Source organism: Globicephala melas, chromosome 14 (genome assembly GCF_963455315.2).
Source record: "Globicephala melas chromosome 14, mGloMel1.2, whole genome shotgun sequence".
Classification (NCBI taxonomy): domain Eukaryota; kingdom Metazoa; phylum Chordata; class Mammalia; order Artiodactyla; family Delphinidae; genus Globicephala; species Globicephala melas.
The window spans coordinates 8,477,228-8,491,407 of record NC_083327.1 but is presented as its reverse complement, the minus strand read 5'-3'; positions in this window follow the sequence as shown (position 1 = coordinate 8,491,407).

Sequence of the window (14,180 nt, the reverse complement as noted above, 5' to 3'; positions counted from 1 at the left end):
AAACAAAGAAAACAATAGCAGGGGCTTCCCTGGTGGCGCAGTGGTTGGGAGCCCGCCTGCCGATGCAGGGGACACGGGTTCGTGCCCCGGTCTGGGAGGATCCCACATGTCGCGGAGCGGCTGGGCCCGTGAGCCATGGCCGCTGAGCCTGTGCGTCCAGAGCCTTGTGCTCCGCAACGGGAGAGGCCACAGCAGTGAGAGGCCCACGTACTGCAAAAAAAAAAAAAGAAAAAAGAAAAAGAAAACAATAGCAAAGATCAATAAAACTAAAAGCTGTTACTTTCAGAAGATAAACAAAATTGATAAACCATTAGCCAGACTCATCGAGAAAAAGAGGGAGAGGACTCAAATCAATAAAATTAGAAATGAACAGGAGAAGTTACAACAGATACTGCAGAAATACAAAGCATCCTAAGAGACTACTACAAGCAACTCTATGCCAATAAAATGGACAACCTGGAAGAAATGGACACATTCTTAGAAAGGTATAACCTTCCAAGACTGAACCAGGAAGAAATAGGAAATATGAACAGACCAATCACAAGTAATGAAATTGAAACTGTGATTAAAAATCTTCCAACAAACAAAAGTCCTGGACCAGATGGCTTCACAGGTGAATTCTGTCAAACATTTAGAGAAGAGATAGCACCCATCCTTCTCAAACTCTTCCAAAAAATTGCAGAGGGAGGAACACTCCCAAACTTATTCTATGAGGCCACCATCACCTTGATACCAAAACCAGAAAAAGATATTACAAAAAAAGAAAATTACAGATCAATATCACTGATGAATATACATGCAAAAATCCTCAACAAAATACTAGCAAACAGAATCCAACAACACATTAAAAGGATCATTCACCATGATCAAGTGAGATTTATCCCAGGGATGTAAGGATTCTTCAATATACATAAATCAATCAATGTGATACACCATATTAATAAATTGAAGAATGAAAACCATATGATCATCTCAATAGATACAAAAAAAGCTTTTGACAAAATTCAACACCCATTTATGATAAAAACTCTCCAGAAAGTGGGCATAGAGGGAACCTACCTCAACACAATAAAGGCCGTATACCACAAACCCACAGCAAACATCATTCTCAATGGTGAAAACTGAAAGCATTTCCTCTAAGATCAGGAACAAGGCAAGGATGTCCACTCTCACCACTATTATTCAACATAGTTTTGGAAGTCCTAGCCACGGCAATCAGAGAGGAAAAGGAAATAAAAGGAATATAAATTGGAAAAGAAGAAGTAAAACTGTCACTGTTTGCAGATCACATGATACAATACATAGAGAATCCTAAAGATGCCACCAGAAAACTACTAGAGCTAATCAATGAATTTGGTAAAGCTGCAGGATAAAAAATTAATGCACAGAAATCTCTTGCATTCCTATACACTGATGATGAAATATCTGAAAGGGAAATTAAGGATACACTCCCATTTACCATTGCAACAAAAATAATAAAATACCTAGGAATAAACCTACGAAGGGAGACAAAAGACCTGTATGCAGAAAACTATAAGACACTGATGAAAGAAATTAAAGATGATACCAACAGATGGAGAGGTATACCATGTTCTTGGATTGGAAGAATCAATATTGTGGAAATGACTATACTATCCAAAGCAATCTACAGATTCAATGCAATCCTTATCAAATTACCAATGGCATTTTGTATGGAACTAGAACAAAAAATCTTAAAATTTGTATGGAGACACAAAAGACCCCGAATAGCCAAAGTGGTCTTGAGGGAAAAAAACAGAGCTGGAGGAATCAGACTTCCTGACTTCAGAGAATACTACAAAGCTACAGTAATCAAGATAATATGGTACTGGCACAAAGAAAGAAACATAGATCAATGGAACAAGATAGAAAGCCCAGAGATAAACCCATGCATCTATGGTCAACTAATCTATGACAAAAGAGGCAAGGATATACAATGGAGAAAAGACAGTCCCTTCAATAAGTGGTGCTGGGAAAACTGGACAGCTACTTGTAAAAGAATAAAATTAGAACACTCCCTAAGAGCATACACAAAAATAAACTTAAAATGGATTAGAGACCTAAATGTAAGACCAGACAGTATAAAACTCATAGAGGAAAACATAGGAAGAACACGGTCTGACATCAATCACAGTAAGACCTTTTGTGATCCACCTCCTAGAGTAATGGAAATAAAACCAAAAATAAACAAATGGGACCTAATGAAACTTCAAAGCTTTTGCACAGCAAAGGAAACCATAAACAAGACGAAAAGACAACCCTCAGAATGGGAGAAAATATTTGCAAATGAATCAACAGACAAAGGCTTAATCTCCAAAATGTATAAACAGCTCATGCAGCTCAGTATTAAAAAAACAAACTACCCAGTCCAAAAATGGGCAGAAGACCTAAATAGACATTTCTCCAAAGAAGACATACAGATGGCCAAGAAGCACATGAAAAGCTGCTCAACATCACTAATTATTAGAGAAATGCAAGTGAAAACTACAATGAGGTGTCACCTCACACCAGTTAGAATGGGCATCATCAGAAAATCTACAAACAACAAATACTGGAGAGAGTGTGGAGAAAAGGGAACCCTCTTGCACTGTTGGTGGCAATGTAAATTGATACAGCCACTATGGAGAACAGTATGGAGGTTCCTTAAAAAACTAAAAATAGAATTACCATATGATCCAGCAATCCCACTACTGGGCATATACCCAGAGAAAACCATAATTCAAAAAGACACATGTACCCCAACGTTCATTGCAGAAATATTTATAATAGCCAGGTCATAGAAGCAACTTAAATGCCCATTGACAGACAAATGGATAAAGAATATGTGGTATATATATACAATGGAATATTACTCAGCCATAAAAAGGAACGAAATTGGGTCATTTGTAGAGATGTGGATGGATCTAGAGACTGTCATACAGAGTGAAGTAATTCAGAAAGAGAAAAACAAATATCATATATTAACTCATATATGTGGAACCTAGAAAAATGGTACAGATGAACCAGTTTGCAGGGAAGAAATAGAGACACAGATGTAGAGACCAAATGTATGGACACCAAGGGGGGAAAGTGGCGGGGGGTTGGTGTGATGAATTGGGAGATTGGGATTGACATGTATACACTGATGTGTATAAAATTGAGGACTAATAAGGACCTGCTCTATAAAAAAAATAAATAAATAAAATTCAAAAATTCAAAAAAAATAAATAAAACGTCATGCCACTTGCCCACCATGAGAGCTGGAAAGTATCAAAAGCCATATGCAAAACTCGATCTGTCTGATCATTCCAGTTTTAATCACATAGGAGAAGGCAAAATTAAAACATACCTAGAGGACCAAGGGGCACTTAAGTTATATTTTAGGGGAGTCCTGAATTGAAGGTAAACTGGAATTAGCCATTGTACGATAATCTGTGTGTTGGGGGAAGAGAGAACAGCAGGATGTGGGATGCTCCAGTTCAGAGCTTGGAGAGGACAAGTCAGGCTCTGGCCCGGGGTCGGTGCTGGCGGGTGGGGTCTTCCGAGGATGAATGGGAGAAGCTGCTCCACTCAGGGCTGGCCCGCCTTTCTCCCCGGCCTCCTCATGTTTCCCTTCCCGGGAGTGGGTCAGACTCCCCTCCCTTTATTGTTATGGTAAGTGTCTCTGCGTTAGTCTCACACTACTCTTGGAGCAATTTGCCAAAAGCTTAGTGGCTTCAAACAACAGACATATTCTCTTACAGTTCTGAAGCGTGGGAACCCCAAATGGCTTGCCCTTAGCTGAAATCAAAGTGTCAGCAGACTGTGTTCCCTGGATGTTCTGGAGTAGAATCTGTCCCCTTGCCTCTCTGTCCAGCTGCTGGAGGCCTCCTTCATCCTTTGGTCCACAGTTCTCACGACTCCAACATTTGCTTCCATTGTCACATTTTCTTCTTACTCTCCCATCTCCTTTTTCCCTTTTAAGGACACTTGTGATTGCATCAGGTTTACCCAGATAATCCAGAATAATCTCCTCAAGACCCTTAACATAATCATGCCTGCCAAATTCGTCCTGCCAAGAAATGAAACATATTCACAGATTTTGGGGGTCAGGATTGTACACACCTTAGGGGAGGCATGATTCTGCCTACCACACTCTGCCTTAGTTTGTATTCTTAGTTTTTGGAAACATTTAACATTTTATTTGACATTTAATAACATTTCCCAACATCATCCTTTCCCTCAGCCATCTTAGGACACATCCTGGGCCATCTTACTATTTCCCTACTCTTGGTTATGAAGTTTTTAGTCAACTGTACTCCAATAAGTTTACGTCTAAACACTTGATTGTTGGCTTTTTCAAAATGATTTCTTTAATACATATGTCTCTTGGTGTATTAGCCTGGAAAATCAAATCCATGGCTAATCACCAGCAAGGTGACTTTGGTTAGGTTAAAGTTGCAAGTCAAACAAATATATTTTGTCCTTCGGTTGGTCAGGTTTAGACCTAGCACAACCATCCTATGCTTGAAATACTCATCTGGAAAAAAGGAATGCAGGAAGTAATTGTGTGTATTCCAACTGGAAAGAACGGAGAAATTCTTTGGACCTAACCTGCATCTAGATGTTAAAATAAAGGTCACTCACCACATGTCCCAGTCCCTAAGAAGCTTATGAGCACTCAGCCAAGGCCCCCCATCAACCCTGCACACTGGATGATGAGACACATCAGAAGCTTCTTAGTCTATTTACCTGGAGACATGCAGATGCTCTTGGTGGGTAAGAGCCCACTGTGGAGTGAAGTACAGACACACGAGGCGGCATGGATGGACCTTGGAAGCATTAGGCTTAGTGAAAGAAGCCAGGCCCAAAAGAACACATATTGTATGATTCTATTTACATGCAATGTCCAAAAAAGGTTAAATTTATACAGAGAGAAAATATATTAACATTTGCTTAAGGCTGGGGGTGGGAGTGGGAATGACGGCATAAGAATTCCTTTTGGAGTCATGAAAATGTTCTAAAATTAGATTGTGGTGATGGTTGCCCAGTTCTATAAACACTCTAAAAATCACTGAATTGTATATTTTATAATATATAAATTATACTTCAATAAATCTTTTAATAACAGAAAAGCCCAACATGTTGATTATCTACCAAACATTGATTTCTAAACACATTTTATCAAAAAAAAAAAAAAAAACCCTATTGTAGAATGACGATCGATGTGAAGTGTTCTATAAGAGAGAAGAGTTATATGTAGCTTAAATGTTCAACAATAGGGATTAGTTAAATAATTTATGGTAGAGTTAGGTGAGGAGTTTCTGTGTAGAGATGATCAAATCATGTTTAGAAGATTAATGAAATGAGAAATGTGTTCATGGCACATTGCCAAATGAAAAAACAGAGGCTGAAATCTCTATGCCTTATGACCCCAAGTTTTAAATGATGTAATTATAACACGTGTTCACACACAGTGTATGTTGTTCACCCCTTGGGTTATTTCCGTTACTCCTTTCATGGATCTGGACAGTAGTTAGAGTCTTTGGTACTGATGGTTACAACTGTACTAATTCTAAGGGAATTGACACAGGACACCAAGAAGAAACACCCTGCCACTTCCTACTACAAAGTCTTCTAGGCAGCAATGGCAGTAAATAGAACAGTTGAAATATGAGAATTTTAATTGCTGGGGCAGTTGGCTCTGGCTGAGACAACCACTGGGGGAAACTAGTTCATGCCATACCCCAAAGTTCTCTGCCAGGCAGGCCTGCTCATACCAGCCTACACAGAACACAAAGTCTTCCCCCCAAAGATCTCAGACTTTGACCAACACAGATGCCTCCCTGCCAACCAAGATGTTGTCTGCATCTACTATTTATTTCACTTGCAAGTGTTTGTTTTTATCTTCTCATTGAACACTGTCATAAGATCATAGATCCATTGCTGGAACCACAGGAAGTTGGGGAGAATGTTTTAGTCACTACAGACACTTCACTACCTCATTCAAAGTATGGTTTTGGCTTCCTGTCTCCTTGTTTGTCTCTTCCTAGGTTCTCATTAACCTGTACATTTCTGCTTTATATTTACTAACTTCTCTCATGTTATTTCTACCAATTAACCTCCATGGCTTACCCTCTCCAGTGCTACAGATTCCCCATCTGATTAATCATGCCTTTCCAACCTATTTGCACACAAATTACTAGTTAAACATTAAAAGTTTAATAGTGGTTACCTCTGGATGGCAGGACGACTAGTGAATTTTATTTTTTTCTTTCTACCATTTGGCATATGCCAAATAAATTTTCCACACTGTACAACTTCCAAAACTATGTTTTGCAGTTGTAATCTAAAAAGTAATGCCAATTCATTTCTTACCCATATTTCTTTTGCTTCTTAACATTCACAAGAAATCTGCCATCAATAATGGTCCAGTGAAGAGTTTCTTAATCTCATCACGATTGACATTTGGGGCTGGATAATTCTATTTGTGGAGCTGTCCTTTGCATTGTAGGATGTTTAGCAGCATCCCTGGCCTCCACTCACTAAATGCCAGTAGCATCCTTCACTTGTGACAATTAAAAATATCTCCAGACATTGACAAATACCCCCTGGCATGGGAGTAGGGGGGAGAAAATCACCTCTGGTTGGAAGCAGAAAATCACCTCTGGTTCTAGCAGTTCCTTCTATGTCCCTTCTACACTATTTCCCTTGTGCATCTTCATCTCTTTCATTTCCCTGTAGACATAGGATGTGGTAGGGCCTGGAGACCCCAGTATGGAAAGGTCTCTGTAGGCCCCACGATGTGCTCCTCCAGAGCCTGAGAACCTGCAAACAATTGTCCACATAAATTCTTAGAACACATAAGTTCTCACAATCCCTAGGTGTTTGCTGTGTCTTCTTCCAGCCCATGTATTTGCCACACTTGGTCAGTGATGAGTATTAAATCATATTGATAATGTCAACAATCAGTATGGAATGCAGTTCTTGTCACAAATTACAATTCACTATATGGAGCCTTGAAATTTATATATGTATATATATCAGCTACTATACACAGTATTTGCTTCGGCCTGTTTGGGCTGCTGTAACAAAATGCCATAAACAGCATGGCTTATAAACAGCAGAAATTTATTTCTCACCATTATGAAGGCTGGAAAGTCCAAGATCAGGGACAGGAGGATATATGGTTCCTACTTGCTATGTCCTCATATTGTGGATGGGGCGAGCGGGCCCTCTCAGGGCTTCTTTTATAAGGGCACTAATCCCACTCACGAGGGCAGAGCCCTCATGACCTAATCACCTCCCAAAGACCCCATCTCCTAATACCATCACCGTGGGGGTTAGGATTTCAACCTATGAATTCAGCAGGACAAAAACGTTCAAACCGTAGCAGTATTTACCCTTAAACACAGATTATATGTCATTGGTTCTTTTCCTCACTGTCTTTCCCACCTTTTTTCATAGTAAAAATTTTACCTTAAGGTTCTGAAATCATCATGAACTTTAGGGCAATTGATGGGGCACTTTCCTTTGTTATTTGAACATTTGATTAATAACAATGTTTTTCTTCAAATATAAATATCTGGCTTGTATACTCAGATGCATGAATCATAAAAAATAAAATGCTTATAAGTTCAGTTTTAGCAGTTTTAAAATTCAATTGCTTGCTAAATCAATAATTCACAGTACATCTGTAAGAATCATTGCATAATGATCCTTTTAAAAAATCTGTCTTCAAGTTATGCACTGATTTTAAAAATGCTTTCATCATACAATAATACAAATGTTAGGCTAAATTCACTTCCTTTGTAAACACTGAAATACCAGATGCTTTCTATAACTAAACAAAAGCATGAAACTTTAATAATTTATCACATAAGGTACCTAATTTTCATTATTGCATTTGAGTATTGCAGAATGATAATAATGACTTCAGAACTACTGTTCTCTCTGACCCATACAACCTTCCCCATCATCTCTGCCTGGAAAAAATCTATTCTCTCCTCAGATGCCGGTTTATTTCTCCTCTGTCTTTGTGAAATTCTTCAGGACTCCCTGGAGCAGAGTTAATGGTCCCCCTGATGTTACTATAGATTTTGCATCTGTAATAACTCTTAATGCATTGTCTTTTCATCACTTCTTCCTATGTTGCTTTTCCCACTTTACATCTATATCATAACAGAAGGCAGATATCTCTAATATTTTCATCCTTTAATAGGCATTTATTAAACACCTAATTTGATGCAAGCACCATGCTAATAGCTAGAGATACAGAAAAAAAAAGAAAAAGAAAAAGAAAAAGTTTCCACTTACAAGTTGCTTACAGTCCAGGAAAGAGACAGTAAAACAGTTACAATACAACAAGAAGAGGGTCGTGGGTGAGTAGAGCATATAGATTGAGCAAATTCTCCCAGATAGGGATTCAGGAGAAGCTCACTGAAAGAACATCTAAACTGAGTTTTGACAAATGAGGAGGCATCATCTGAACAAGGGGAGAGTGGTTCCTAAGAAAATTTGGGGTGGAATCAGGGACAAGGCTTAGCGGCAGGTGGTTCAAGCAGGAAGGTTGGAGATGGGAAGCTAAGCTAGTGGTCTTGGACCTCTCTCTGCTTCATCTGTGCCTCCTGACTACTTGTATCTTTGAAGTTATGAGCAAGTTTTATCTTACCCCTTGAGGAGAGCTCAATTTTGATTTGACAGTGTGATCTTCTGTGTTATCTCAAAATTGAAGAAAAGCAGGTAACAATTGGTTTAGAGATTTAGTTCATCCTAGAGGTGAACATTGAGGAAATCCCTGTTTGATAACAGAAGAGGGGAAGATACTCTCTTGAAAGTAATTCATGAGAGGAGAAAAGTCACTTCATTATACGACTCTTGTGGGAATGGGGAATGGATGTGTTTGGAGATGTGGACAAGGGCCCTAGAAAAGCTTGGCTGAAGCTACAGGCCATGAGAGTCTCGTACCCCAATCTGAACTGAGTTTTCTCCAACAGCATTAGGCAGACTGGGTGCAGGAGCAGAAAACAGAGGACTGCACTGACCCAAGGCTGAGATGTTCTACCTCATGTGTAGTGTATCTGTATTTTGTAAAGATAAAAGTCGAGAAAGTATGGGGTATTGACAAGCATTAAAAACCAAGGTCACCATGATACATAGAACTTGTGCAAAAAAGGCAGCACCACAAATGAGGCAAAGCCATCTTCATGAGGAAAGAATAGATTGCTTAGAAATTATGGTTTACAATATGAAGAATAATTAAGTTAAATCCTTACCTTACACTAAATACAAAGGTAATCTTCAGATAGCTTAAAGATATAAAAGGAAAAGGCTAATGGAAGAAGAAGCAGGAGAATATCTTTGTGACTTAGGATGGGGAAAGGTTTCTTAAACAAGATCCAGAAATAAAAAACTTAAATCACTAAGATGTATACTTTAAATTTATCTTATTGGACAATCATACCTCAATAAAGCTGAAATTATTTAAAAAATGAAAAAAAAATGCCAAGGTCACTTTATTCTTTGCACGGCACCCACCATTCCACTGATATGAAATATAAACACAGGTTTCTGCTTAAGGACAAACATAACAAACATATTTAATATATAGAGGGAATAGAAGGATGATCCAACTTCTCTCATTTAATAGAATATTAGCCAATGACATTCTGCAATGAAGCCTTTTAAAGTCATTGCCAAATGTGGGTGGATCTCCCCATAAAAAATAGATGCATTCCCAAGAAATTATGAGCAAGCTTAAGTTTTATCAAGAAGAGTCCCTAATTCCTCCAAAAGGCCTACTGTTGAAAACACTCTTATTAGAACACCTAAGCCAGAGGTTGGCAAACTTTTTATGTAAAGATCCAGATAGTAAAATCTTTAGGCTATGCAGGCTGTGGTGTGGTCTCTGTTGCAACTACTTAATTCTGCCCTTCTATCAGGAAAGCAGCCACAGACAAAATGCAAATGAGTGGACATGACTATATTCCAACAAAAATTTTTGTTAACGTTTTTATTGAAGTATAATTGCTTTACAATGGTGTGTTATTTTCTGTTTTATACGAAGTCAATCAGTTATACATATACATATATCCCTATATCTCTTCCATCTTGTGTCTCCCTCCCTTCCACCTTCCCTATCCCACTCTTCTAGCCAGTCACAAAGCACAGAGCTGATCTCCCTGTGCTATGCGACTCCTTCCCACCAGCTATCTATTTTACACTTGGTAGTGTATATAGTAGTGTATATACCAACTACCATAGTGTATATGGTAGTTGTTTTTCTCTTTCTGACTTACTTCACTCTGTATGACAGACTCTAGGTCCATCCACCTCACTACAAATAACTCAATTTCATTTCTTTTTATGGCTGAGTAATATTCCATTGTATATATGTGCCACATCTTTTTTATCCATTCATCTGTTGAGGGACACTTAGGTTGCTTCCATGCCCTGGCTATTGTAAATAGAGCTGAAATGAATATTGTGGTACATGACTCTTTTTGAATTATGGTTTTCTCAGGGTATATGCCCAGTAGTGGGATTGCTGGGTCGTATGATAGTTCTATTTTTAGTTTGTTTTTTTTTCGGTATGTGGGCCTCTCACTGTTGTGGCCTCTTCTGTTGTGGAGCACAGGCTCCGGACACGCAGGCTCAGTGGCCATGGCTCACGGGCCTATCCGCTCTGCGGCATGTGGCATCTTCTGGGACTGGGGCATGAACCCGTGCCCCTGCATCAGCAGGCGGACTCTCAACCACTGTGCCACCAGGGAAGCCCTATTTTTAGTTTTTTAAGGAACTCCATACTGTTCTCCATAGTGGCTGTATCAATTTACATTTCCACCAACAGTGTATGAGAGTTCTCTTTTCTCCACACCCTCTCCAGCATTTACTGTTTGTAGGTTTTTTGATGATGGCTATTCTGACCTGAGTGAGATGATATTGCATTGTAGTTTTGATTTGCATTTCTCTAATGATTAGTGATGTTGAGCATACTTTCATGTGTTTGTTGGCAATTTGTGTATCTTCTTTGGAGAAATGTCTATTTAGATCTTCTGACCATTTTTGGATTGGGTTGTTTGCTTTTTTGATACTGAGCTGAATGACCTGCTTGTAAATTTTGGAGATTAATCATTTGTCAGTTGCTTCACTTGCAAATATTTTCTCCCATTCTGAGGGTTGTCTTCATCTTACTTATGGTTTCCTTTGCTGTGCAAAAGTGTTTAAGTTTAATTAGGTCCCATTTGTTTATTTTTGGTTTTATTTCCATTTCTCTAGGAGGTGGGTCAAAAAGGATCTTGCTGTGATTTATGTCATAGAGTGTTCTGCCTAAGTTTTCCTCTAAGCGTTTTATAGTGTCTGGCCTTACATTTAGGTCCTTAATCCACTTTGAATTTATTTTTGTGTATGGTGTTAGGGATTGTTCTAATTTCATTCTTTTACATGTAGCTGTCCAGTTTTCCCAGCACCACTTATTAAAGAAGCTGTCTTTTCTCCACTGTATATTCTTGCCTCCTTTATCAAAGATAAGGTGACCATATATGCGTGGGTTTATCTCTGGGCTTTCTATCTTGTTCCATTGATCTATATTTCTGTTTTTGTGCCAGTACCATATTGTCTATATTACTGTAGCTTTGTAGTATACTCTGAAGTCTGGGAGCCTGATTCCTCCAGCTCCGTTTTTCTTTCTCAAGATTGCTTTGGCTATTTGGGGTCTTTTGTGTTTCCATACAAATTATGAAAAATTTTTTCTAGTTCTCTGAAAAATGCCAGTGGTAGTTTGATAGGGATTGCATTGAATCTGTAGATTGCTTTGGGTAGTAGAGTCATTTTCACAATGTTGATTCTTCCAATCCAAGAACATGGTATATCTCTCCATCTATTTGTATCACCTTTAATTTCTTTCCTCAGTGTCTTATAATTTTCTGCATACAGGTCTTTGTCTCCTTAGGTATGTTTATTCCTAGGTATTTTATTCTTTTTGTTGCAATGATAAATTGGAGTCTTTTCTTAATTTCACTTTCAGTTTTTTCATCATTAGCATATACAAATGCAAGAGATTTCTGTGCATTTATTTTGTATCCTGCTACTTTACCAAATTCATTGATTAGCTCTAGTAGTTTTCTGGTGGCACTTTTAGGATCCTCTATGTATAGTATCATGTGATCTGCAAACATTGACAGCTTTACTTCTTCTTTTCCAATTTGGATTCCTTTTATATCTTTTTCTTCCCTGATTGCTGTGGCTAAAACTTCCACAACTATTTTGAATAGTAGTGGTGAGAGTGGGCAACCTTGCCTTGTTCCTGATCTTACTGGAAAATTTTCAGTGTTTCACCATTGAGGATGATGTTGGCTGTGGGTTTTTCATATATGGCCTTTATTATGTTGAGGTAAGTTCCCTCTATGCCTACTTTCTTCACGGTTTTTTATCATAAATGGGTGTTGAATTTTTTCAAAAGCTTTCTCTGCATCTGTTGAGATGATCATATGGTTTTTCTCTTTCAATTTGTTAATATGGTGTATCACATTGATCGATTTGTGTATATTGAAGAATCCTTGCATTCCTGGGATAAACCCCACTTGATCATGGTATATGATTCTTTTAATGTGCTGTTGGATTATGTTTGCTAGTATTTTGTTGAGGATTTTTGCATCTTTGTTCATCAGTAATTAGGCCTGTAGTTTTCTTTCTTTGTGACATCTTTATCTGCTTTTGGTATCAGGGTGATGGTGGCCTCATAGAATGAGTTTGGGAGTGTTCCTCCCTCTGTTATATTTTGGAAGAGTTTGAGAAGGATAGATGTTAGCTCTTCCCTAAATGTTTGATAGAATTTGCCTGTGAAGCCATCTGGTCCTTGGCTTTTGTTTGTTGGAAGATTTTTAATCACAGTCTCAATTTCAGTGCTTGTGATTGGTCTGTTCATATTTTATATTTCTTCCCTGTTCAGTCTCAGAAGGTTGTACATTCCTAAGAATGTGTCCATTTCTTCCAGTTTGTCCATTTTATTGGCATAGAGTTGCTTGTAGTAGTCTCTTAGGATGCTTTGTATTTCTGCAGTGCCAGTTGTTACTTCCCCTTTTTCATTTCTAATTCTACTGATTTGAGTCTTCTCCCTTTTTCTCGTGATGAGTCTGGCTAATGGTTTTTCAATTTTGTTTATCTTCTCAAGGAACCAGCTTTTAGTTTTATTGATCTTTGCTAGTGTTTCCTTCAATTCTTTTTTATTTATTCCTGATCTAATCTTTATGATTTCTTTCCTTCTGCTAACTTTGGGTTTTTTTGTTCTTCTTTCTCTAATTGTTTTAGGTTAGATTGTTTATTTGAGATGTCTCTTGTTTCTTTAGGTAGGATTGTATTGCTATAAACTTCCCTCTTAGAACTGCTTTTGCTGCATCCCATAGGTTTTGGGCCGTCGTGTTTTCATTGTCATTTTTTTCTATGTATTTTTTACATTTCCTCTTTGATTTCTTCAGTGATCTCTTGGTTATTAAGTAGTGTATTGTTTAGCCTGCATGTGTTTGTTTTTATTAACGATTTTTTCCTGTAATTGATATCTAGTCTCATAGCATTGTGGTCAGAAAAGATACTTGGTACAATTTCAATTTTCCTAAGTTTATGAAAGCTTGACTTGTGACCCAAGATATGATCTATCCTAGAGAATGTTCCATGAGCACTTGAGAAGAAAGTGTATTCTGTTGTTTTTGGATGGAATGTCCTATAAATATCTGTTAAGTCCATCTTGTTTAATTTATCATTTAAAGCTTGTGTCTACTTATTTATTTTCATTTTGGATGATCTGTCCATTGGTGAAAGTGGGTGTTAAAGTCCCCTAATTTGATTTTATTACTGTATATTTCCCCTTTTATGGCTGTTAGCATTTGCCTTATGTATTGAGGTGCTCCTATGTTGGGTGCATAAATATTTACAATTGTTATATCTTCTTCTTGGATCAATCCCTTGATCATTATGTAGTGTCCTTCTTTGTCTCTTGTAATAGTCTTTGTTTAAATGTCTATTTTTTCTGATATGAGAATTGCTACTCCAGCTTTCTTTTGATTTCCTTTGCATGGAATATCTTTTTCCATCCCCTTACTTTCAGTCTGTATGCGTCCCTAGGTCTATAGTGGGTCTCTTGTAGACAGCACATATACGGGTCTTGCTTCCATTTCCATTCAGTGAGTCTAGGTCTTTTGTTTGGAGAA